Genomic DNA, 27,832 nt, shown 5'->3' with positions numbered 1-27,832 from the left:
TCTGGTGGTTCTGCAAAATGCAATGGGCTTGAGCACTCTTTCCTTCTCTCCTCACCCACATCATGCCTTTTGCAGTTCGCTCTAACTATGTTTGCTGTGACATCTAAATCAGGCAATTATGGCTAGCACCCATATCCAAACCAAGGCTTGCAAAAAAACCCTGAAAACATATGACAGTGAAAAAGGAGAGCAACGTGCTTCCCAGTGGCACATTTCCATTCCTCCAAACCATGATCGGTAGGATCAAAACACGTCATCAGAAGCAATCTGATGAATTCACATTTTTCTGTGCGTACACAGTTTTGTATGTTGTGGAAACTTTTCTTTTGAATCGGCATCTTAATTTCATTAGAAGACTTCTGCCTTCAGGTTTTAAAAAGCAATTAATATTTAAGAATAGAGATAAATTGAAGAATTGCCTTAGGCTGCTACAATTTCTAACTGTAGAGTATAAATTAAAACTGCAGAATACGCCACAGTTCAATCTCAGAAACAAAATATAAAACAGCACCCAAAAGGAAAGTATTTAATTATTCCTTTCCAGAAGAGAAGTGTCAGATATAAGCATGAACTGAAGGTCCTAGTTCAAATTTCAACAAGTAAATGGTGTTATGCAAACTACACTTTGAGCTTCTGCCCACCACAGTGTATAATATGGGAATAATAATATTGAACTATTACAAGTATGTTTTCAAGTATTGAGATGGGTGTAAACTGTCTGGAGCACTTAGGAAAAGACTGCACAAATATATTATTTTATGAGGCTCATTGCCCCTTCTCTAAATAAAAGACATTATAGGTACAGCACTATTAAGTAGTATTAGTATTAGTATTTATTACCCCCCCTTCACCCAGAGGTCCCAGAGGCTGTCACCCAGAAGTTACAATAATTTTAAAACACGTAATTAAAACAGATAAAAAGAACCTAAAAAAAATCACAGAAAATAGGGTGGGTCCTAAAAATATACATCTCAGGTGTCGAAGGCCAGGATAAAGAGGTGTGTCTTCAGCATTTACCAAAAGTTATACAATGAAGTTGCCAGATGCACCTTGGTGAGAAGGGAGTTCCACAGCTTAGGGGCTGCCACAGAGAATGCCCTCTCCCAAGCCACCACCACTCCAAGCTTCCAAGGGTAGCAGAACTACCAAAAGGGCCCCCTCTGCTGATCTCAACACTTGAGAGGGTCCGTACAGAAGGAGGTGGTCTTTCAGATATTTGGGACCTAAGTCGTTTAGGGCTTTAAACACTAACGTGAGCACCTTGAACTGGGCCCAAAAACAAACTGGCAAGTAATGCAGCTGATTTAAAACAGGGGATGGAGCACTGTGGCAAAGTCTTCTCTGTCCAAAAGGGGCCGGAGCTGGAAAAAGGCATACCTAGCTATTGAGACCATCTGAACCTCCAGTGACAGTGTTGGATCAAGAAGTACCCCAAGCCTGCAGACCTGATCCTTCAAGGAAAGAACTACCCCGTTCAGAACAGGCTGTCTTCCCACCTCCTGGAAGTGAGAACTGGACACGTCTTCTCAGGATTCAGTCTCAATTTACTGGCCCCCCATCCAGCCTATCTGCTTCCAAGCACAGGTCCAGCACCTCAGCTGCCTCTCCCAATTCAGGAGAGGTACAGCTGGGTGTCATCTGCATATTAATGGCACCTCACTCCAAATCTCCTGATTACAACTCCCAGTGGCTTCATATAGATGTTAAATAGCATGGGGGACAAGAAGGAACCCTGAGGAACACCACAGGATAATTCTGATAGTGCTGAACGGTAGCCTCCCATAACTACTTTTTGGAAGCAGCTCTGGAAGTATTAGCAGAACACTGAAGCACAGTGCCCCCAACCCCCACCTCCTTGAGGAGTTCCAAAAGCATACCGTGGTCAACAGTATCAAAAGCAACTGAGAGATCAAGGAGAACAAGCAGGGTCACATTCTCTCCATCTCTCTCCTGACAGATGTCATAAACCGAGGCAGTTTCAGTGCCATGGCCAGGCCTGAAGCCAGACTTGAATGGATCCAAATAATCCAAGTACTATTAAATAAGGTGCAGCAGGGAGTGAATTGTCGGGGGGGAGGGGAGAGAGACAGGGCTCTTCTGATGCCCTTGGAGCCCATTGCAGCCCAACCCCTTTTCTGTACCTCCTTCAGCAGTAGTTTCCTAAGATTAAGCCCTATAATCTTCAATGGAACTTATCAATCAGTAATGAACAGTTCAATCATATGTAGGTCTCCTCAGAAGGAAACCCCAAATGATTTCAATGGAACTTGCTCAAGGCAAATTGCAGCCTAAGACTGAGCCCTATGCAAACTTATCTGAGAGTAAGGCTCGCTGAACACAATGGGACTTACTTCTGGGTAAATATACATATGACTGAGTTGTAAGTGAGCCAGTGTGATGTAAAAGATAGCCAGTTTGACTTGGAATTGGGAGACCTATGCTTAAATCTTGTCTCAGTCTTTAAATTCACTGGCTGATCTTGGACCAGTCACACCCTCTTAGCATAACCCACCTCACAAGGCTGTTACAAAGGAAAATGTAGTAACTCATGTTCAGTGGAGAAAGGAAGGACACAAAATGTGAATCGAACAAACTATGTGCAGAATTGCATCCATGAAGTCTGTGTTCCTTTTATATTTCTATTAAAATTACAACCTGTTTTTCATTCATAATGCAAACGAACACATAACCAATTGCAAACATAAATAATAATAAAAATAACCCATGGTGCATATTCACAATTTTTTGTCCAGACAGAAATGAAGGCAGATGGGCTTGTTTATTTGCAGCATGCACAGTGCTCAAGATAAATCATATATCATGGTTCCTCCCAGTTTCATTACATTCTACATCTGTTATATCCTCTAATACAAGTGTGTAGGTACCAAAAGAAAACTACATAGTAACAAGCCACACCCCCAAAAGACAACTGCTAAAATAATGTATTTCTTCTATAAGCCCAATTGGCAATCCTGATAAGGGACATCCAAGTCTGACTAGCTCCCCCCACCCCAATGCTGATAGTGAGTTGTTTGGTCTGATGCCTACAGCACTGCAGCATCACCCACATAATGGTCAAAAAAGGCACCACAGCTTATCAGGTGGCTTGAGGAACCAACAGAAACCTAGCTGACTCTATATTAGAGGTGGGGAATCACTTTCAAACCAAGGTCTGCTTCCCTTTCTGGACAACCTTCCAAGCTCCACATAGAGGACTGAGGAAAAAGTAGGTGGAGCACTGGATGGAAATTTTACCTTGTACCATAGGATAGTTTTTCCACACATTCACACAACATTCCTCTCCATCCTTCATCCAGGCAAGCAAAAGGCATTATCCAAGTTCAACGTATACCAGCTAGGCAAAAACACTCAATGAGTGTATGAAACAGAGCCAATGAGGGGTGGGGCCTCAGAACAGAGGCCTGGAGGGCTACACTCAGCCTGTGGGCCTAAGGTTCCCCACCCCTGCTCTATATAACTTCTCCTCCAGGCTTGGTTCTTCAGTGAGCAACTTGCCCTTGGGAGAAGATCCTGAAAAGACTTGTCTTGCCTCACTCCCTGCTTTTTTTACCTACTCTGGAGCCTAACCTCCAGCCTGTTTTAGACCCCATCATCTGCTTCTAGCTCTCTGGATACTTGCCTGCCCAATCCAGTGGACCCACTCTGAGACCCAGTGTGGTATGGTGGTTACAGAGTTAGACTCAGGTTCACTCCCCCACTCAGCCATGAAGCTAGCTGGGTGACACTGGGCCAGTGTATCACACTGAATTCCGTGGAAGAAAAAGAAAAAAAACACTAAAACAAAAAGGAAAATTTTTCCTTTGTTCCAATCAAGAGGCATGCTCAGATCAGCTATTTAAGAACAAAGGACTGGCTTTCCTGACAGTAAATTATTTTTACTCACTCTAAAAAGCAAATCTTTTTGACCTTACAACTGATGTGCTGCCTCCAAATTTAATCCATAAAAAATGCAAGCGTCAGCCTTCAGAAGTTTGTAAAACAGTGGTCTATATCCATAAGATCTTTCTGTGTGGCTGTTGGTTCATTTTATGCATAGCTGTGTCAGCAACGAATTACAAAAAATGAGCATTTCAAAGCCACAGCTAGTTACAGCCACAGCTAAGCAATAGTGTTGCATTTTAATAGACAGAGTTTTCAAGCGATTTAACCTGTAGAATTCCCAAGGGCAAAAATTGTTCCTCCCTCTCCCCTTAAGCAACCAGACTTCTCATACTTTTAAGTCTAGGCTAGCAAAAGCACAAGCAAGCCCTTTGTCTGCAGTTTTGCTAACAGCATCCAATCGTGATATCAACAAAACTGAGTATTACTTGGCCGGCCATGAAAAAGTCAAACAAACAGCACCACATGGTTTTAGAGGTTGTTTCAAGTAGGCAAAATCAGTTGCCCTAGAGCATTTAAGCTGTAAAGTACATCCTGTCATACAGACAAGGAACTATTCATCACTTAAATCGTCAGTTGGAAAAAATCAAACATTTCTCCTGTAAACCCCTTGAAGCAACCCTCTCCTAAAGGAGAAGTGGAATGAGTCTTTTTTAAAATCTAAACTGAAATGTCAGTTTGTGTGCTATATAAATAGAGCTGCATACCAAATACTGCATTGCAAAAGAGAAAAAGTGAGACCTATTGTGACCACCCAGGAAAATACAGAGGCAAGACACACAATGTTTGGTGAACTGGGCCACATTTTATTAATTATTATTATTATTATTATTATTATTTGTAATTTGTATCCTGCCCTTCCTCCCAGCAGGAGCTGTTGTTATATGCCTTCAAGCCGATTATGACTTATGGCGACCCTATGAATCAGTGACTTCTAATGGCATCTGCTATAAACCACCCTATTCAGATCTTGTAAATTCAGGTCTGTGGCTTCCTTTATGGAATCAATCCATCTCTTGCTTGGTCTTCCTCTTTTTCTACTCCTTTTTTCCCTAGCATTATTGTCTTTTCTAGTGAATCAAGTCTTCTCATTTATTTAACTCTTAATTAAACCCAATACAGATCTGCATAGGGCAGCCTTTCCCAACTAGTGGGCCACCAGGTGTTGCTGGACCACAACTCCCATCAGCCTCAGCCAGCATTGCCAATGGTGAGGAATGATGGGAATTGTGGTCCAACAACATCTGGTGGCCCACTAGTTGGGAAAGGCTGGCATAGGGGAACCAAGGTGTGGGATCTAACCAGGGCTCTACCCTCTCCTTTCACCCTCAACTCTTTCAGATGAGTAGGGAGGCCTTCCTGCTCCATCCCACGCCTGACACCCCACAACTCCAGGCAAGTGTTATAGGCTCACTCACTAATCATGCCAGAGAATCCCACAGTAATGAAGGCAGGTCTCGAGACTACAGCCTTCCCTTTAAAGCTGTCCAAGGAGGCTCACCGAACCTTAACAACCTGTTAACTTCCTGCACCTACCTGCCAACATGGCCAATTAATCAAATTAATGACTATCCCCAGCTAAGTACCACCACCACATCAGCACATAGTAGGCAAAAAGAACTGCCAGCCTGGCTAATTAGCTGACAAGCAAAAAACTCCTACTCCCCCTCAAAGGCTACCAGCCGCTGTCTGCACTGCCTGTAGGGAAGAGGGAAGTAAAGGGGTGGGGCAGCCTAAAGTACCCCTTGCATCTGTCACACCCCCTTCCCAGCTTTGAACCAACATACACCTGCATGCTGAAGCCACTTGCTAGACTGCTCCCATTCCCTAAGTGGATACAAAAGCCACTTGCCACCGCAGCCACTTCACGACTATAGGCAACACTACTGCATTTCTAAAGGCCTATTTAATTTATTTGGGGATTTTTTTATGCAGGGAAAACGTTTGCCTCTCCTTGGTTACTTTGCAGGCACACTTCTGGGAAGGAAAAAAATACAAAGTTTACTTGTATTTTGCTTGGGAACAAAGTTCAGCTAGGCAATAAAATTTGTGTATAACTACCTAGGTATTTTAAGTTTTGTCTTCATGATAACCAGCCCCCTAGGTAACTTACAGCACAATCCAACTTGCATTTACACTGGGCTGAGGGGAGATGGATGTGGCAGATCTCTAGCCGAGTCCCATCTCAGCTGGGCTATGCTGGCATATGTCCCTCACCTCGGCTCAGCCAGACCCCAGCTGGCTCAGCCGAGATCGGTACAAGTGGAGCCGGCATAAGCCCTGAAAAAGGGGCATGTCAGGAAGAGCCCAAGGTAAGGGGACTTAAGCCACATCCAACTCATGTTCAGAGTGCTCCTGCAAGTCCCAATCCAGGCAAAAGTATGCTGGGAAAAAGGTCAGTCTAAGAAAATAATTGCTATAGAAGTCAATGGGGATTGCTTACTCCCCAGTAGGTGTACTTAGGAGAACAGGCTTTTCCTTTCTGGTAATCATCTGTAATTCTGATATAGAAGGAATGATCTATGAATGCCATTAAATTAATTGCTAATGGATTAAGTTAAATGCTATTCACTAGATTCAACAGAAATTTCTAAGCTATGGGCTGGAAAGCTCTGCCCAGTTAGGCGCACTTAATCCCCTAGATTTCAACTGTACAAAGTGCATACAACTAGGAACAGGACTGCAGCACTAGTAACCAAGCAACAATAACATTATTGCCTTCTGTGTTAATGATACATGTTCAAATTAACAATTTATACATTTGCCAGAAAAGAATGAAGTACATTAAAAAGATCTGGTCTGGTTAGGTTTTGAAGTTGTATTTATTCACTCAGACAAAGCAACAAGACACACATTTTCATCTGAACAATGCTAGGTTTTAACACTGTTAAAAAGTGTAATACTTTTCTTTTAAAAATAAATGTTGTCTCTGTTACTGGAGACACACATGTAAATGGCACCAACTTTTAAAGATCGGAAACATACAGCTTTAAACAGAGATATTTAGAGCTGCCTTCACCAGTGTCTAAGCTATCCTACTTTGATTGGATAGAGTTAGCCTAAGAGGATGCTGCTAATTGTTCTGATTGTCCTTGAGTATATCAAGCTATGCATACAATGCAATAAATGCATGTTTCCATTCCGAAAGAATGCGAACAATTCTTCACTGGCAATTTGAAACAGCGAAACCCATTTCAACACAGACAAACAATGTTTCTGTTGATTATCTGCAATGATTTCAAAGTATTACCAGCCTCAAAAGCTCTGCCCTTTCCAAATGCAACAACTGAATGTGCTGTGTTGGTATTACTACATAAGCACTGTGGCTGCATGCATGACACTGTCTCTTACAAATCCTAGAGCCAACAATAGCTTAATCTGAAGAAAGAAGAATCTGTTTTTGACATCTATATTTTTGTTTAAGAACTGGGATAATGGATATTTTGGGTTCTGTCGGTACTTGTGAGTTATTTGGGTCCAACTTTAGGTGAATGTGCAGATTCACATATAGCGTGCTACCATGACTGTGTATTGGTGATGAACATCAACCTTCCTCATATACACAAATATTTCACTAAGCTTACATGCAAGTTGTCTGTCATGACTTGTTCTGTCAAAGTAGTACACCAGAAACTTTACTAATAACAATGTTTCTGATGCAGAGAACAATTAGTGATTGTTAGGTGTTCTTAAGTCCCATTAGAAACAATGCACTTACCTGTTAGTTCAGCCCTACTGAACCCAATGGGACTTACTTCCAATTATACATGAATAAGATTGCACTGTTAAGCATATACAGTTAATCAAAATACACAGAACTGTTCACATCTAGATCATGGTTGCATTGTGGTGACATGATGAACTCTGTCTAAATGAAAGGACATACCATCATGGACTTGTGTTCCTGTGCTACTGCCATCCTTTTAAAAAAAGCAAAAACAAGCCATGTTCTATGCCTCACATACAAAACTTTAACAGATATAATACTTCCACTATCACTTTTCTTCATGCCAGGGATAGCTTCACCTGCTTAATTTTTTTTTTGTCAAGCTGCTGATAAAAGGCCCAGGAGCAGGGTTAGTAAAATAAGATGGCAACCCTAACTCAGGGGTTAGTAGATGGGATATCAGATCTATTGGTAAATCTCTGGATGATTTGAAGTAGATCAGCAATGATGTCTTATTCACAATTGTTTCATCATGGCCACAACAAATGACACACACACCATTAAATTAAATTAAGCTGAAATGAAGAAAGGTGGGGATGGGGAAATAATAAGAAGTGGATTTTTATGTGGAATGACTATAACCTTGGTTAAATTCAGGGATTATCTTCTGTACCTGACTAGTCAGTGGATGTCTAGAGGTTCTAATAAAAGATAAAGTAACATCCCACAAGCCTGAAATCTACTCTCCCTTGAAGCTCACAAACAGTTCCAAAGCAAACCCACAGAATGTAGGTATGCCAGAAAAAATCTAAAGTCAAACCATTTCTGATTAAAAACTAGAGCTGTACACCTGATTTGGCCAAATCCCCAATCAATTTGTGCCCTGTACAGATCAAGTCAGGGCAACTGTAAATTGGTACAGAATGGGCCCGATCAGTTGTACTGATGTGTAGCTCAAAGCAGTCTCTCAAAAATCAGACAGATAGCCTCCAAACTATTGCAATTATTAATCACAACACCATATAAAAACACCAGGGTAGGGAGAGGGGAAAAGGGAGGAGGGGAGCTGGTCTTTGCTTATTGAGAGTTGCAGGGCAAGGACTTCACCCCACCTAGCACTTTTCCTATCACAGTGCTTGGCGGGAAGGATGGTGAAATTTTAAAATGTGAAATTCTTTTGTATTTTATTATTTATTTTATTTATACCCTGCCTTTTTTTCCATCATGGAACCCAAGGCGGCATACATGTGGTTCTCAGGTGGTCTGCCATCCAGGCACTGACCAGACCCAGACCTGTTTAGCTTCAGCAAAGTTGGTGGTGGCCTCATGTGCCTTCAGACCATAGCCTGGGACCAAGTTATGTATCTTATAAGTTATGTCTCTTAGAAAGAGCTTGGCTGCATCTGTTCAGCTTGTGTTTTGTTCCTTCACAGCACCTTGTCCATCTTTCTACCCATTTGTTTTCCATTATTTCCCAATCAATCCCAGTCCCATCCTTATCTTTTTTTAAAAAAAAAGTTTTGTTTTCTGTGTCTTGGTTTACCCCCCATCCATTGTGGTTCTATTTTTTCAGTAACATTTCTTTATTGCTGTTTTCTGTGTCTGGCTTTATTAGTACTTTGTTTTGTGTATGTGCGTCAGTAAGTCTTATGAGTACACTGTGGCCAATCAGTGTACAAGCAGCAAACATAATGTATTACATACACAGTGCAGCACACTTTGTGAAAATAAAAATTTAAAAAACCCAACCTTACAGGAGGCCAGCACAAACAACCCTGGAGTCTGCAATTTGGCAGGGTTAATTCCCTCTTGAGGGACTATCATTTTTCCAAATTAAAAAGCCCTATATGACAAAACAAGAAAGGCCATTTTGGCTTTCCAATGTATATCAATTAAATTTCTGAAGATGTATATTTTCTGGATCGCAACATCGATCCAGAGCAGGTCAGATCAGGTCCAGATCAAATCAGGTCCAATCCAGATTTACAGATCAGGCCCACTAATTGGACTGGGGAGGGGCTCCATGCACAGCTCTACTAAAAACATAACAAAGCTGTTTCAGAAAATATATTTTAAACATCAGGCATATTTAGATGGAATGAAGATGATCTTTACATTATAAATATATTGTGAAACATCAGAAAGGGCTGCTTTGCATTTCTCAAGTCTTGGGGGGGGTGCCTGAGTGTTTTACCAGACTAATGAAGTTCAACAAAGCACATTCTGCTACTAACTGCAGGTGCTATTTCCTCATTTGAATGTCACTTTCTGATTATGATTCTCAAACATAACTCTAATGGACTAAACTTGTGCAGTTCACTTAGTAAAACAAATTTAGAAAAATATATTTAAAACATCAATGTTAGATGAGTCTACAGAATCTAAAGTTGAGTACTACAATATCTGGTGGAAAAGGGGGAGAGGTGGTAAAGAAATCTGCTCAATCACAAAGTAAGTGTAAGCATACTTCGAGATGAGTTTTTTAAAAAATAATTATATAATTAAGAGTCCCTAATAGGGCTGCCTTAGAACTCAACATATTACTTCCAATTCAAGAAATCTTTCGGGACCAAAGCCAGTAGCTCCCATTGTTATCTCACTTTGCGGTTATTTTAATAGTTCAAGCTTTTTTCAGTTAACTAGGCTGGATTATATGTCAAATTTTGGGACAAGTAATATAGTTGTTATTTACAGAAACAGTTCTACTGAAGTTGCTGAGTTTTGATGTTAAGTCACAGAGAAAACTTGAAAGTACACAACAGAGAAGTAAAGAATTAACCATTCTGTTGCCAACAAAATTTTAGTGAAATGCAAGCACGAGTGTTACTTCTATTTCTTGAGGATAGCACAGAAGAAAACGTGCAATGACAGAGATACAAAGGTTGGCAATCATCCAGAGTTTTAAGAAAAGAAAGGGAAGTACACTTCGTTCAAATATTTCAAGACTAGAAATATTTTTAAGTGTAATTTTAGTAAAAGTGCACAACCACCATCCAATTGTAATCAAAGTGCTGCTCATCTTACTCAAGAAAACTACCAACCCATTTTCATGTGGGCTTTTCATTCTGAGGAAATTAGTAGGTATGGCACCCCATTCCAGTATCATTACTAGTATTCAGATTCTATCACATAGTTCTGATATATAGCTGGTTCACACATACACACACATTACTTGATCCCTCAATACTTGGAACCAATCCAGATATTCACTGGGCTGCCTGTACTCTTCAGGTGGTATAGGAGGGGACAGCTACCCCTCTCCTTAATCACGCACATTGCAACACATGAAGTAAATGTTCCATATTACCATGTTTCATGTTATTGTAGAAGTTCCATGCATATAAGTTTGCAAATGAAAGTGACACACTCGGAGCCATAACGGGGCACAAGGGATGCATTCCAAAACAGCCTTGAAATATGAGTGCAGGAGTTCCCTTGGAACTCATGGAGCCTACATACTATTCTGCTCCACAAAATGTCCCTCTCTTCAACCTCCCTCTGCAATTGTTCCCATTACCCATTTGTTTCTATGCTGAAGGTCACCTCCTGCTGTCTTTCTACCCACAGAAACCTGTAATGTTTGCTCTGTGATACCGTACATGTATACAAGTCATCAAGTAATGCTGCAGTCCACTAATGTAATGCATTGAAGATCAAACATATGGGTCTGTGATACAGTAAGAGGACTTTTTTTAGAATAGGGAGAGTTCAGGGTAAGTGGGGGGAAGTATTGTGATGGGCAACAGTCCCTTAAGTCACAACTTATGGGCTATATATTGACCTTGCTGCTGAAAACAGGATGCAATTTTACCTGCTGTAACAAAATGCCTCATTAGTGCACCACAATAAGCCATAACCCATGGGTTACCATATACGAGCATGTTGTGCCCACTTTGCTTCTCCCCAATCTTTCAAGCTTGCACTGGGAGGAAACAAAACACAATCCCTGGCTTAATATTACATTCGAACCAGGAAAAAAAATTTCAGTCTAACAAACCATGATCAGTAAGCCAAGAACAAACCTTGGCTACAGATCAAGATTGTTGGGAGTGAAACAAACCATAATCCATTGTTTTGGACACAATGCTAAACCAAATATCATGGTTTGTTTTCTCCTAGCATCAGCCAGGACGAGCAGTAAGGAACAAAGAGGGTGCAATTCACTTGCACATGGAAAGTCATGGTTTATGGCTTACTGTGATTTGCGAACATGTCCACCAAATGATTGAACTACAATAGCTATCACTGATACACTAGATCTTTTCACTTTTTAAAAATATGGCTTGTAGAGGTATGGTTGCCAAATACATGTTGGGTCTCCTCTACAACCCAGTTCCATGGAAATTCTAAATCTGACATTCTACTTCTAGTCCTTTACAGATCTACTACTTTATCCCTCATCAGAGAAAGTGTTATGCATGATAAGAAATCCATATAGGCTGCATTTTTGCAAAGCAAAATTGTGAACATTATTCAATAAATCATTGATAAAACTGGTTAAAAGCTAACCTGATATGCCTAATGTAACCATTCTGAAATTATCATTAAAAATGTAAATATTTGAATGCAATATTTTAACTGCCACACTATCTAACCTAATTTTAACTGCCACACTATCTAACCTAATTACACAGTGAATTACCAGACCTTTTGCTTATATAATTACCCATATAATCCCCCCCCAAAGCAATCAACATTCCTAACCCAACTGGCATAACTGCTGTTGATCATTAACTGTTCAGGTCAGCACAAAAGAAGAACAAAAAATGCACACCCATTTAAGTCCAAGCAATTTCTCCCTTACTCCTTGCCACTTCGATCTGACAATGGATTTTAATGTCATGATAACTCAGAAAGTACCAATACAGAAGAAGAAGTTCCATGCAGAAAGACGTGTGTTCTGAAAGTTCTCCTCTTGCTAAGGAAACTAGAGTCACCATGAAAATGCCATGCTTCTTACTAAGACAATAGATGAAAAGGGGCTGAATGATGGCTAATACTAATCTTCTGTGCAAGTAAGGGAAAGTGGAGAGATTCTGCTGTTGCACCAAAAATTAAACAGACCATCAGTGCACACATTCCACTCTTATCCACCATCAATTCCATGCCCTCTATTGTTTTAAATACATGATGGGCACTACAAGGGCACTGCTCTTGGATCAAGCAGAAAATTCCAGACCAAATTTTTCATATCGCAACAGATTAGGACGGGGGGGGGCGTATTTTGGAAGAGAGGTCTACAATGATTTTCTGCTGCCAAACTAGAGCTTCCTGACCACCTATTTCTAGCCTGCTAGAAGAGATTATAAACATCTGACAGATCACCATACTCCACTGTTTGCTTTTACAAGAAAACTGGCTGAAATGACTATTGCTTTAGCCCTGTAAATCCAGTATATAAATTGTCACAATCTCCATAAAGTTCAGACATTTGCCATTACTGTGGACCACTCTCAATCTAAAACCATGTTTTGAAGCTAGTTGGTGAACTATAGTTTGGAAAACTATGATGGGGCATTACACCCAAAACAACAAACCATGGTTTGGGCTGTTGTTCCTAGAGATCACTGTTTGGGATAGAATTCAGAGATTCTCAAGAATGATGGGGAAAGACATAAACTACTTAAACTATAATTTGCCTGTATATTTGGAATGCAAATAATGGTTTGGAGTCTAAACTATGGTTTGTGCAAATTACTACATTTGAATGAAGCATATATTAGGTATGCAAGATTGTTACTGTTGTCCACTTTGCATTCATCTACTTTCATTTTATTTCACGTTTATTTGGGGATTTTGTTGGTTGCTACTTGCACTAGAGCAGAGTTTTGCAGCCATTCCTGATGACCATTTCTCCCAAACTACCAAAGACGTTTCACCTGTCTGGGGTGTCAGCTGTCACAAAATAATGGCAGCCTAAACTGACAGCTGCTATTTGTTCCCCTAGAACTCCAGTCCTGAGAATTAAGCAAGGGGGAGGGGAAGGAAGGAATAGCTACAGAAATCAATTCTGCTGCCCGAGACAGATGCCCCCACCCCTAAATGAAGGAATGAAACGGACTCCAATTTGTGCCTATTTGCTCCTTTCTGCATTTTTTTGGAACAAATAACATTCAACACAAATAAGCCACATTTAGCTCAATTCTTCATTAGTTCCCAAATGAATTTTCACTGCTACTATATACTGATTTTCCCAAACAACAATACATTTCTGGTCTACATGTTACTTGTTTGCTTTCTGGTTTCTTTCTCACTGTAATTTTCCACACACAAATTCCCTAATTTCAATGCCTGCCTTTGAAGATGGCTCATAAACAGCAGCTGTTGCAGAATTCAGCAGCTAGACTGCTGACCTGGACAGGACAGTCAGAACATATGACACCAATTCTGGCACAACTGCACTGGCTACCAATTAGTTTCCAGGTTTAACTAATAGTGTTGGTTTTGACCTATAAAGCCTCATGTGGCTCAGGGCCCCAATATCTCAAGGACTATCTCTCCCCACATGAACCAACCCGGACCATATGTTCTTCATTTGAGGCCCTACTGTATGTGCAAAGAGTGGTGACAAAAGGTGCAAAGGGTGGTGACAAAAGAACAGACCTTTTCAGTGGTGGCTCCCCAGTTGGAATGCTCTCCCCAGGGAGGCACACCTGGCACCATCATTATCTATTTTTAGGGCCAGGCAAAAACCTTCCTTTTTAGCCAAGCTTTAGGCCCTTCATTTGAAGAGCTTCAGGTATCAGTGACCTCTTTTGACATGGCAGGTCTTGCAAGACCTGTCTTTATCTGTACTGATGTATTTTTTCATTGTTCTCATTGTCTGTAATGAGTTTGTTACAACTGGTTTTAACATTTTATTGTTGCAAGTCATTTTGGGTCATTTTTTGAGGGAAACAACTAATAAAAAAAGTAATAATGATGATGATGCAATGCCTAGCACCAGTTATCACAGAACTCTTCTCTTGTATGCGGGAAGTCTTTACATAAGAATCAGATGCACTTGAAGCTGGAGAAAATCCTTCAATGTGGTTTGGAGAAGCCATGTAGAAACCAGCACTAGATTTTACAGATGTAGTGGAAAGTCACTATGAAGAAGTGATTGGGGAGTAGATAATATAAAATGTAGATCAACCCTAAGAAAGGGCTTGTGAAGCTATAGTGGTACACATTTATAACTTATAGCAGAATCCTGAGCAACAGATGGTATCTGTCCAACTATGCTGCATAATCTGCTAGAAAAGGGATGTTTTCAACCCATGTCTGAAATATTAAGGGCATAATCCACTAGAATTAGTCATTCTGCAATTAAGGAACCATGGAAGAGCTGCCTGTTTGCTAGAGGCCTGAAGCAGGTAAACCCATTTCATGCTTCTGTGTTTTTTTAAAAAAAAATAGTATAGGGCTGAAGAGCTTGTGGCCCTTCAGATGTTGGTAGACTACAACTCCCATCAGCCCTCACCCTGGGCCATGCCAGCTGGCTAATGGAAGTTAGACTCTAGCAACATCAGGGAGGAGGCACAGATTCCTCACCAATAAATTATTCATTTATTTATTAAGTTTATATCTTATCCATCCACCCAAAAGAGCCCAGGGTGACAAACACATCAATAATAAAACAAGTGAAACTTCTAAAAACTATTAAAACATCTAAAAAAACTTTAGAATTTCTAAAAAACCAACTACTCTTACAGCTTAATAATTTCAGGGTTGTCAGGAACAGTATTATCCACCAATCAAATGCTCTGTCATGAGTCAACACCAACTGGGCAAATCCCAGCAGCAGTACCACCAACAGATCCAACTGCATGGTGGATACTGGCGAAGGCACTATTTTAGGTACTTGGGTCTCAAGCAGTTTAGGACTTTGTATACTATTTACTATTATTAATTTAAACTATTGCTATACCACTTTACATAAAAAAATATCTAAACAGCATAGAGAAGGGTAAAACAACAAATGTTATAAATATATACAATAAAACCGTAATACAAACACATAATACAAATTAACAAATAAATACCAAAATTGCACTTCCCCACACATCTCTCAACCTCCTGGCTCTCACCCAAGACTCCACCCATCTACCCTGGCTCACACCCAAGTCCCAGCAAACACAAATCACCCCCAAAGTCTCACAAGAAAGGTTTCCATGGGATCCTGCAAGTGGCATTTAGGACAGTTTTTGTAGGCCTGGGAACAATTTTGATTGTTGGGTCTTTGTCTCCCATGAACTTGCTGAGTTGTTGTTGAACACACAAATGGGAGCCTGGGATTGCTGCAGCCAATCAGCAGCTACAACTCTTGGTTGGCCTGCTCTTGGTCGGCCACCATCTTATGCTTGGGCTGAGAACCGCAGTGTAAGAGCTCTAGTATGCTAGAACTAATATCCTGAATTGGACCTGATAGCTCACTGGCAGCCAATGCAGAAAGTACACAGTTGTGATGCATAATGTAAAAGAACCATTACTTGGCTATTTTTGACTATACACTGTAGTTACAAGACCACTTGCAGTTCCCTGCCATCTGTGCCGATTTATTTAAAATCAGAGATAAAAGCATCAGCACAATGACTGTGCTTCAGCATGTAAAATACAGGAATACCCCAAATTAACAGACACTCGCTATAACAGACATTCTCCAACTCCACCATACCCCACTTAACATATGCGTGCTTCACAATAACAGACACTGACGGAACGCCCAAACTTGTGTTCCACGTGCGTTGTGAAGCGTCGTCTCGTGTTTAGAGCGACTCTGCGTGACTGTCCTTTCTTGTCTGGTCTGCTTCATCCTCGTTTTCAGTAAATATTCTTTAAATTGTTTAAATTCTTAACTACAGTACAGTACAATCAATCAGTACAGTACTGTACTGTGATCGGAGCTCTGCCTGCCCCATCCTAGGGCGGCAGCAGCAATGCGTGTGTGTGGGGGGGGAGGGCACCTTGTGCTCCTTACAGTACTGTAGATCCCCGATTTCATTTTATATCTCTCCATTGTCCCTCATTGTCCCATCTTCCTTTCCTGCTTTAATTGATTGTGATAAAAAAATAAAAAAATCTTTAGATCCCCCTGATTTCATTTTATACCTCTGCATTGTCCCATTTTATTATTATTATTAACTTTATTTATACCCCACCATTTTTCCAAACTGGAACTCACGGCAGCTTCCACATAAAAGACACATACAATTAAAAACCTATCAAAAATAAAAGCATATAATACATAAATGAATAAGTATAAACAGATATAATTAAAAAATGAACTCTAGTTTAAAATAGCATTAAACTGTTTCTAATAATTAAAAAACATAATCATAAAATCAGAGTAATTAAAAAATAAACTGGCAAGAACAATATAACATCCTTTGGGGCCTATCCTTGGCTGCCTTCGGAATCAAAGGCTTGCTGAAATAAGGAAGTTTTTAACTTTCGGCGAAAGGACTGCAGGGAAGGGGTCATTCTTATCTCCCTAGGGAGGGAATTCTAAAGCCTAGGGGCCACCACTGGGAAGGCCCCATCTCGTATTCCCACTAGTTGCACTTGTGCGGATGTATAGGTATTGAAAGAAGGGCCTCTCCTGAAGATCTCAGGGTCCGGGCAGGCACATAGAGGGCGATGCGATCTGACAAATAGCCTGGACGCAAGCTGTATAGGGCTTTATAGGTCAGCACCAGCACTTTGAATTGTGTCCGGAAACAAACTGGAAGCCAGTGGAGCTTTTTTAACAGGGGAGTTGTATGGGCCCTGTAATCAGCCCCAGTTAACATTCTGGCTGCATTGTCCCATCTTCCTTTCCTGTTTTAATTGAATACTTTTCTCTCTCTGCCTATCATTAGTTCTGGATTTTGCTGCTTTTGTGTGTGTGTGGGGGGGGTACAGTCGTAAATCACCTTAGATATGAAGCTTAAAATGATTAAACAGTCTGAAGAAGGTGTTTCTCAAGCTGAGATAGGCCGAAGGCTAGGCTTCACTCGAGCTACAGTTAACACGTCATGAAGAGCAAAGAAAAAATTCTTGCAGAAGTGAAGAGTGCTACACCAGTGAACACAGCAAAAATTAGAAAAAAGGATAGCCTTGTTGCAGACATGGAGAGACTCTTAATAGTTTGGATAGACAATCAAACTGCACGCCAGGTTCCTGTAAGCCAGGAAATGATTCAAAGTAAGGCCTTAAGCCTATTCAATGACCTGAAGGCTAAGAAAGGTGAGGCAGCGAAGGATGCCAAATTTGTTGCAAGCTGTGGATAGTTTGATAGGTTCAAGAAGAGGTCTAACCTACATAACATCAAAGTGCAAGGAGAGGCAGCTGCTGCAGAAAACTATCCACGCGACCTTGCCAAAATTATTGAAGAGGGAGGCTACTCCAAGGAACAAATTTTTAATGTGGATGAGACCGGGCTGTTCTGGAAAAAGATGCCTGCAAGAACCTTCATCGCAAGAGAGGAGAAAACAATGCCAGGCTACAAGGCAGCCAAAGATAGAATAACCCTTCTGTTAGGTGGCAATGCCTCTGGTACCTTAAAGCTAAAGCCTATGCTAATTTATCATTAGGAAAACCCTAGAGTTTTGAAGAACTATGTTAAAACTATACTTCCAGTGCATTGGAGGTCTAATAGAAAAGCATGGGTGACTGCAGCCGTTTTCAAAGATTGGTTTGACACCTGCTTTGTACCAGAGGTGAAAGCCTATTGAAAGGACAACGATATCCCTTTTACATTTTGCTCCCTGTAGACAATGCTCCTGGCCACCCTCAAACGTTAGATGAACTCAACCCTAACATTCGAGTGGAATTCCTACCACCGAATACCACCTCACTCATGCAGCCCATGGATCAATGTGTCACAGCCACCTTCAAGTTGAACTACTTGAAAAGAACCTTCAGTAAGTGTTTTGCAGCAATAGACAATGAAGAGGGGACAGGGCAAGAGGTCCTAAAGAAATACTGGAAAAGCTACAACATCTTGGATTGCATCAAAACTATAAGAGATGCTTGGAATGACATCAAGGAAACAACAATGAAAGGGGCCTGGAAAAAATTATGCCCACAGTTTGTTGATGATGTCAAAGGCTTTGAAGATCCTGTAGCTAATGTTACTGAAAATATTGTAGAGATGGCAAGGCAGTTAGAGCTGGAAGTGGAGCCAGAAGATGTTGCTGAACTTATGGCGTCCCATACTGAACCCCTCAGCAATGAAGATCTTCTGGAACTTGAAGAGGAGAGAGAAGAAGAAAATGTGCCGGATGAGGATGAGACCATGGAACAGCCCAAAGGCCTAACTTCAAAAGTTCTCTTGGAAGCTTTCCGTCATCTTGATAGTGCCATGGCTCTTTTTGAAAAGCATAATAGGGACTTTGAAAGAAGTTCCAAAGTCAATGCTAACATTTTGGGGGCTTATGCCTGTTACAAAGAAATCTACAAGGAAAAGAAAAGAGCTACAGTTCCAAAGAAATCTACAAGGAAAAGAAAAGAGCTACAGTTCAAACCTCCTTAGACACCTACTTTCGTAAAAGGCCAGCAGCAGCACCCAGTGAATCTCCCAGACCATCAACATCCACTGAAAGTCCATCTCTAGCATTGACATCAGCCCCAAGCCCTACTCCTACTTCAGGTAGTCCATCCAAATCGCCAGCAAGAAAGCGTCTAGCCCTTGATGACTCAACTTATGAAGTAGAAAATATTTATTTTTATTTTTATTTATTTGTTGCATTTATATCCCGCCCATAGCAAATAGCTCTCAGGTCGGTAAATATGCCCTCTCCTTCATCCTTCCTACAATACATGTAAATTTTCGTTCATCCATTTCGCATCTGTCAGCTGACTTTAAAGGTAAGCTTACCCTTTTTCATAAAGGGTTTATTTTATTTTATTTTATGTTTATTTTAGTTATAAATGCGTTATTTACATCAGTTATGCCCGTATATGATGATTACAGTGCAGTACATTCATCGATAAGTGAAAAAAAAAGTGGTGCTTCACTTTAAGTACATTTTCACTTTACATACACGCTCCGGTCCCATTGCGTATGTTAATGCGGGGTATGCCTGTATGTCTTCTCAGTAAGTGTGCAATGCATGCCTGGTTAGTAGGTTCTACTATTATATAATTAGCAGTCTGAAACATTGGAGTGATGGATTAGTACTAAGACATTATCACTCAGCACATATTGTTACACTTCCACATGATCCCAATCCCTATTCTGAATGTATTCACTCATTGAAGGACACTGAACAAGAATGAGATATGCAATTTTATTTCAACTGCAACACTTGGTATTTGTTGAAGATTTCAGACAGCCTTCAGTTTGTGTTAATCAGATTTGAATTTCTCCTTGCAACATTCAAGCTAAAGTAAAGGGGGGAGGGCTGGCGTGCGAGGATAGCTTCAGATTGTTAACCACCTAAGAAAGCTGAAGGAACAGACTCCAGAGCTACAGAACATACCCAATTGGTTCAACAATTGTTAAATTCCTGTCTGCAAGCGTAAGTCTGACAAGTCATGCCAATTTCAACATAAAAAGTTAGTTAGTTATTCTTTATTTATATCCCGCCATCCTTCCAATACTGGAACTCACAGCGGCTTCCAGATAAAAGCACATATAATTAAAACATACAGAATCTACATTAAAATGAAAATAAACTACATCCAATATTAAAACCAATCATATTGCTAGATAAAAAGGAATCATTAGAGGCAGGTAGAAATTCTAAATGGAATACCTGCTGTTGTTACATAATACAGAGGTAGCCATAAAACTCCTTTAACTTTTGGAAAATGTTTCACCAAAGGTAAACATCGTTCCTGCTTCATTGTAAGCAAAACTGAGAGACATTTGATCCTAAGGCTAAAAATCCTTTCCTTTTCTTCGAGATCATAGCCCACTTCATACCTAACCTTTTACTTTGATAAAGATAACCTCTGTATAGAAAAAGAAATGTACACCACCAGTTGCGCAAGGCACAAATGCTCTTCGTGACACAAATGTAGGGGGCAGGAATAGAGATGTAAAATTTCCAGAAATTTTGAAGCCATGGAAAAAATGGTTTTATTCCAGTTTTCTTCAGAAAAAATTTTTTTTTGGAAAAACTGAAAAAATGCAATATAAGCACTTTTTACAGATTGAAAGTCACTTTGTTACTTCAGGAACATGAAATGTAATTATATACAAGCTGGTTTGGCATAAAATTATCACATCTGGTATACTAAAAGTACATTTTATTCTAACAATTATTACAAATTGAATTTACTTTAAATTTTTACCTTTTTTGGTAACAAATGGATCTACAAGATCCTGAACTGGAAGGAACACCTGAACTGGAAGGAACCTCTTTCGTTTTGCCAGTTTATGAGGAGCAGTTTTTTTAAAAATAATTTTAAAAAACCCAGAAGAAACCATCAACATTAATAACAAAGATAATAACCAACTATAACCAAATTCCAAACAGTCAGATTAACAACTTTAAAACATGCCAGATCAGCCGAAACAACCTACTGAACAACAACATCCTCTAACCCGATCCATCCCGATATCACAGTGTGGAGGCGGCAAAAAACCTGCTGAACAAAGTAGGATGGCAGGGCAAAAATTCCTACTCGGCCCTGAAGCAGCCCAGCTGAGCACACTACAGGAAAGGGGGTGGGCATCACAAGCCAAAAGAGAATATGGGCAGCGCAGGCTTAAATAAGCCCCTTTGCCCTGCCCATACGCAGCCACGCCACACCTACATGGTGCATGACGTGGCCATACCTGCCCACCTTCAAGATGGCAGCTGGGGCTTCAATCCCAAGCCACAAACATGCCCCGTTCCCTAGGCTGTGCCCGGGATCACAGAGCAGAGATTATCTTTACATAAAAAATGATCAGGTACTTTCACATATATATTTTCAGAGATAAGATAGCTAAAGTTATTTACTCATGAACACTTATTGAACTCTTTTTTTTTAGCAAGCGATGACGAACTCTCAAAGTCAAGTGACACAATACGTTAAGACACACCTGTTTCAGGCAACTAGGGAGGCTTCAATTTATGGAGCAAATGAGTATGCTGTGTATGAGCTGGTATTTCCAAACATGTAAAGCAGGGATGAGGAACCTGGTGCCCTCCCGAAGTTGTAGGATTACAACTCTCATCATCCCTCACCATTTGCCATGTTGGCTGGGGCTGATGGGAGACAGAATCCAAGAACATCTGGAGGATCACAAGATCCTTTGATGTAAAGCATAGATGACTTTCTTTCTCTGCCTCACACACATACATATGTATATGAATGTGTTTCACCTGAAGGCTGGTCTACTGCTGCAGATACACAAATTTAAAGACATATGAATGTTGTTCATAGTTTATATGTTTGCTGGAAGGAACACTAGTGTACATGGGGAAGGATCTCCTGGTTCCTATTACTACTGGAATCACAGGTGGCAGAGCTGGCCAGAAGTAGCCTCTTAGCTTTCACTGGTAAACTGACTTAAGAGCTCTCTGGCATCATTCCCCTTCATTAGTAACCTTGTGTCTGAATTTCAGACATGCACCGGGGGGGGGGCTTACTTTGAAAATGGTTTCAAAGCATCAATTGGTGGAAAATACAGCCACTCTTTTATTAATTGGTGTGTTAAAAAGATCTCTCTCAGGGCCAGCAACAGGCATGACTGGGCCCTTGGGCACCAGCCTGCCCTGAGCCCCCAGCACTGTAGCCCCACACACCCCTCGCATACAGGTGGCACGGGGCTAATAAGCCTGCCCGTGTGCCCCACCTTCCTCTCCTGTTGTGTGAATGACATGCACACTTAGTGTACATGCCTGCCATCAACCAAAATGGTGGCAGCAGCATCAGTCCCTTAGGGAAGCCCCCTCCGCCATCTTGGGTAATGGCAGGAATGCGCGCCCAGCACACACAGCATTCACACCGACGGGAGAGGTAGGTGGAGTGTGCAAGTGGGCCCGCCGCAATCCAAGCAGAGTCAGGTTGCAGGACCCAATGCTGCCATGGATCATGAGACAGGAACGCCACCCTCCCATCCTAAGGAGGGACCCTGCAGGGGCTGGCACCGGCTCTGTTCCCTCTTAGATCAATTGAACTGGCTGATTTATTTATTTCTAGGTTCAACATAAAATACTAGCTCCTGCCTTTCAAGCCCTGGGCAAAATCAGTCAAATCTGCAACAGAACCTTGTTCTGTTTCTGCCTTCACTAAAATTAACTGAAGATGCCTTGCTCAGCATTGCCCTGTAGCACAGCAGAGGGGTGGTAGAGCAGAGCTGTCTGTCTTGTGCCACCTACTCTATAACGCCTCCAAGATATTAGATTGACTTGTGCTAGCATGTGCAAGTATTTTATTTGCAATATTTTGAGAAATCTTGCCGAATGTGATAGTGTGATTTGGCATTTCAGCTCTGTCAGTATATTGTTTAGGAGAGATTTAGAAAGTTTGCCCATTTTGAGCACTACATGGAAAGGAGTCCAGAAAATGTTATTACTATTAATAAATCAACCATTTGCTACATTAGTGTGGGAGTACTATACTTGTTCCTGATCTCCATGCATTCAGCATCGTCTGTCTTCCCTCCTAACTGGTACACAAAATAATACATTAGCCTCCAAATATATTATCTGGGCAGATTTCAAATTCAAATCAAAGGTCACTCCTTTACATGAAATTATCCCTTTATTTTTTCACAAGATATTGATGCCACTGAAATGTTGGCAAGCTATTCAGGTTCATGAGTGCGTGAAAACAATTTAATAATGTAATAATAATTTTCAGCAATATACATTGAATTATACATGTGATAGAAACCAAGACCCTAGACTGGTGTTAAGACTACTTTAGAAAAAACTGATTCCAGAAAATGAGTGCCAGTTACCTACATAAAAGTGGAAGTATGTCAAGCCTATTTTAAATCTATCCTTTTTCAAAGTTTAAAGATCATTCATTTTAAATCTTGAAAGAGTCAACATCATGCTATCATTTCTACCACCCCACTGACCCCTCAAAGGCTGAGCAGATGTTTCAGTAGGAAATTAATCTGCGATATGACAGCTGTATCAGCAGCAGTACAACAAGCACCACCTTCCATAGCTTTTGACAATAATTTCCTGTCATTACTCCTCGTCAGAATATTTCAAGCAAAAGATAGACCTAAAAATTGAATTCACCTCCATGTGCACTTCAGTTCTCATTTATAAGAAACTTTTGAGCCCAAATTGCACTGTTTCACATCAATGCTCGGTAAATCTCACTTCTCCCCTGGGCTGAACTGTTTTAATCAGAACAGGCTATGACCCAGTCAATAGGGGTCACTGCTAAACAATGCTTGCTTTCAAACACCAAGAGAAAGAGGGATCGAGAAACCCAAAGCTTTCATGTTGAGTCCCTATTTACCAATCATGGTGAGGGTTATCCAAAAGGAAAAGAAGCACCGCCACTCTTAGCACATCCACTCCTCAAGCAGCAAAACAAATATTTGTCTATGAGCAGTCCAGCTTCTTCTATTTCACATTTAAAAACAAAACTAAATGATTAAAGAATTGTGTGGTGTGTGTTTGTCCACTGTTTGTTTTAGACTTCTTATTTGTCTGTTAGCGATTAACAGTGCCATCCTATACATGCCTAGTCAGATCGAAGTACCATCAACATCAATGGGACTTGCTCCCAAGTAAGTTGCACATTAGCATGATAAAAGCCTTACACATAGTTCACTCTGTTTTCATAGACACAAGTGGTCTTCTGAGTGTCGAGAGTACAATTTCTGCTAAACACACAACTTGCTACTGCAGAATACAAAAGAAAAAATCAAATCTGGACAATATACATTTTACATTCACATCAGACCAATTGAACTGTATGTGTGACAGATACAGTGCCTTGAAAAGTAATCAGCCCCTGACCAATGCTCTCATATTACTGAATTACAAATGGTACACTGTAATTTCGTTCTGTGTATTTTTTTGAAACACTGAAACTCAAAATCAATTATAACATAAAACCAATGTCACCTTACAATATTTGATTTTGAGTTTCAGTGTTTCAAAATAAAGTATCATACAGAACGAAATTACAATGTACCATCTGTAATTCAGTAATATGAGAGCATTACTTTTCAGATTAATTTTGCAAGGCATTGTACCTTGACTATGAGCCACATTGAGGACCCAATTCCATGGAAAGGAAGAATACAAAGTATACTTCAACTCTCTCTGGAAACAGATGCAAGGCAGAAAGTATTTGGCTCTTAAGTAGCAATACAACTGTTATACTAAGTAGACTTTTGTGTTTCTCAAGCAGTTTTCAAAACCAGCAAAAGCTTTTTCACAGAGAGAATTTAGTAAGATGTCAAAATAAGCATTATCTCCAACTTGCTAATAGAAAATATTGTTACTAACATCTGGGGAAATGTACATTATTTCTTCTGTACATTCTTATATTTGCTTTTAAGATAAGGTTTGTCTTCATAAACATTTTGGTGGAAGGTCACTGCCAGATTTCAAAATCCTGTTAAAACTAGTTCTATAAGCCTAGCAGGATTTTTGACTTCAAAACTGAAAACAAGAGTGGATCCTGATTGTCTTCAAAATTGTTTTAGTACACACATAGGTTTGACTTTTCATGACAAAAAGCTAGTGTACATGTAGTTTTTGTACCAAGCCAAGCCTTGTACTGCTTCATTTGAGTATTACCCAATATAGAACTTTTACTAACACATTTATACCTACACAGATAGAAGAGCCTTACCCTCATCCAAATTACACAAACACTTTTTGGAAGTCCCAGAAAAGAAGGGAAAAAGACAGAAGAAATGAATGCACACTCCTCATTGTGGAAAATTGTGCATACCCCCTCATCATGCTTCCTCTCTTCTTGTCATTTCTCTACCATTCTGAGGCATTTCAACAGGGAATCAAGAAAAATATTTTGTTGCAGGGTCCATCTGTACTAAACCAGTAGCCAGCTCCAATAATCATGTGATCTGAGCATGTTGAAGTTGTCCATTCAATTTGCATTGGGTAATGATTATGTACTTGTCTTAGAAGAAGCTTCTTAGAACCAGTGTGAATTTCCATTAGAGAGAAAAGTGATTCATACTTTTTTTTTTACCTTAAACAAATGCCCTTGCCATGTGTTTATTCTACAGTAAATCCTACTGTGCTCAATGTTTTTTACTCCCAGGTAAGAATGGCTTCATGTCCATAAAGCTATTCAAAAAGATACTGTATCACAACATATCATTCCAATGGACATTCTGGAACATAAACATGGCAGCCATCAGAAGGTACACTGCTGCTCTTTGGAGAACTTTCACCTAAGCACTGAACCACACACACATAACTTCTCATCAGCTTGTTTTTCCTAAACCACTTTGAAACTCAGTTTCATATACAGATTAGCATTTTCCTAGGAATAGGATAAATTCTAAGAATTGTACATGATCTGGTGTTAAGACAGGGTTTACTTGTGAAATAAGTCATCAAGTTTTTTATTCTGCTTTATAGCCTGCCAAAGTATATTTTAAACAGATTATATTGTTTGAAAGGTAAAAGCTGAGAGGTTTAATTACAGCTGTTGAGACTGTTTTGTAAAAAGAGCTTCAACAGTTTTGTATACTAATTTCTTTTATTGCAATTACAAATTGTATACTAATTTCTTTTATTGCAATTACAAATGACATCTTCTTCTTTGAAATCTTAAACATGGTCAAAGCTAATAAATACTCACAGTCCACCTCAATAACTGTATACAGTATCTAATGAATGTTTAAACATCTGAAGATTACTATTTTTAAAAAAATTCTAGGTATAATATATTCACTATAAGACAAATTAAGTAAATAGTTAAAATCTTCAGCATGATCTAATCCAAGATTAATATAAACATAGCAATGGATACATTTGTCATAGTTTTTACTCCTTACTTCACAGAATTAGATCTCTGTAATCATTCTTTCACAACACTAAAACAAACGCTGCCTATGTTACAAAGATCTGACTAGAAAAAGACATATGGATGTCTCCATAGGCTCTCAGCCTAGACCTGTGTTGTTACAAGCAGTGTTGCAGGACAGAAACATTTCCAGAATGGAATTTGATTGGTTATTTTTCTCTAGAAAAAAAAATTTTTTTACAAGTTCATCAGTAGCTATAAATGTCAATTGGAAATACAATATGAGGCAATCTTAGCCATTTCAGAACTTCACTAAATAAAGTAAACATGCTAAATCACTCTCTAGGGCGGGGTGAAGAATCTGTGGCCCTCCACATGTTGTTGGGACTCCAACTTCCATCAGCCCTGGGAAACATGGATAATGGCCAGGGATGATAGGAGCTGGAGTCCATCAACAGCTGGAGGGCCACAGGTTCCCCACCCCTGCTCTAAAGTGTCATAAAATAGAAACTAAAAATTTTCCAATGCAATTTATCTATGCTTGTTATTTAAGAGAAGCTTAGTATTCACATTTTTTAAAAAGTTTTAGAATCTGATTTTTTAAAAATCTACCCACTCTGCTGCAAATGGAAATTATGCCCCTTTTGAGCTATCAGAACAACTTATGATCCAAACCTTGACCTTGTAAAAGTGTATTTATGACTCTTACAAAGAGAAGCGGCCTTTCATATTTAGAACTGTGTGAAAAGCATCTTTACCAGTCATCATAATACGTACCTCTACTATTGGTTGATACTGGAGACCAAGAACTGGCAAATCACCACAGGTATCATCCACTTAATCCATTTGGGTAAACATCTACTCCAATTTTATACCTGCATCTCTGCAGTTGGCTCAGAATCAGTATTCTTAATTGTAAACACTTATAACTAATCTGGCTGTCAAAGAACATGGGCATTCATCTACTATCTCATGGAGAACAAAAACCTGCCCAGTAATTAGCACTAACTTTTGCTTCTGGTTAGCATTTACTTTTTTGTGGGATGGGGCAGAATAAACAAGCGTTTATTGTACGATATGCATATGATTAATTGTAATGTAACTATTTATTATTTGATTTATATCCCGCCCTTCCTCCCTGCAGGAGCCCAGGGCAGCATGATCGTGAACATTACAGTATCAAAATGAAATACTGCTGTTTTCTAAAACAGAAAAAATACTGATCAATTGTTTAAGGATTAGTGTAGGATGCTGTTCAAGGTTGTAGGCTCTACTCAGTTTAGGTTTTTCTTATTTATTATTTTATTTTATTTATTAAATTTATATCACACACCTCCTTCCGGAAGGAACCCAGGGCAGCAATCAAAACACTAAAAACACTCTAAAACA

General features: G+C 39.9%; 1 protein-coding gene across 9 annotated transcripts in view; it reads right to left on the bottom strand.

Annotated features, from left to right (window-relative positions):
* FAT1 (FAT atypical cadherin 1) overlaps positions 1–27,832 on the bottom strand; it is a 168,145-nt gene that overhangs the window by 122,495 nt on the left and 17,818 nt on the right. The window lies entirely within an intron of this gene.

Source organism: Rhineura floridana, chromosome 9, assembly GCF_030035675.1.
Source record: "Rhineura floridana isolate rRhiFlo1 chromosome 9, rRhiFlo1.hap2, whole genome shotgun sequence".
Taxonomy (NCBI): Eukaryota; Metazoa; Chordata; class Lepidosauria; order Squamata; family Rhineuridae; genus Rhineura; species Rhineura floridana.
The sequence above is the reverse complement of the archived record's forward strand: the minus strand, read 5'-3'. Positions and strand labels throughout refer to the sequence as shown.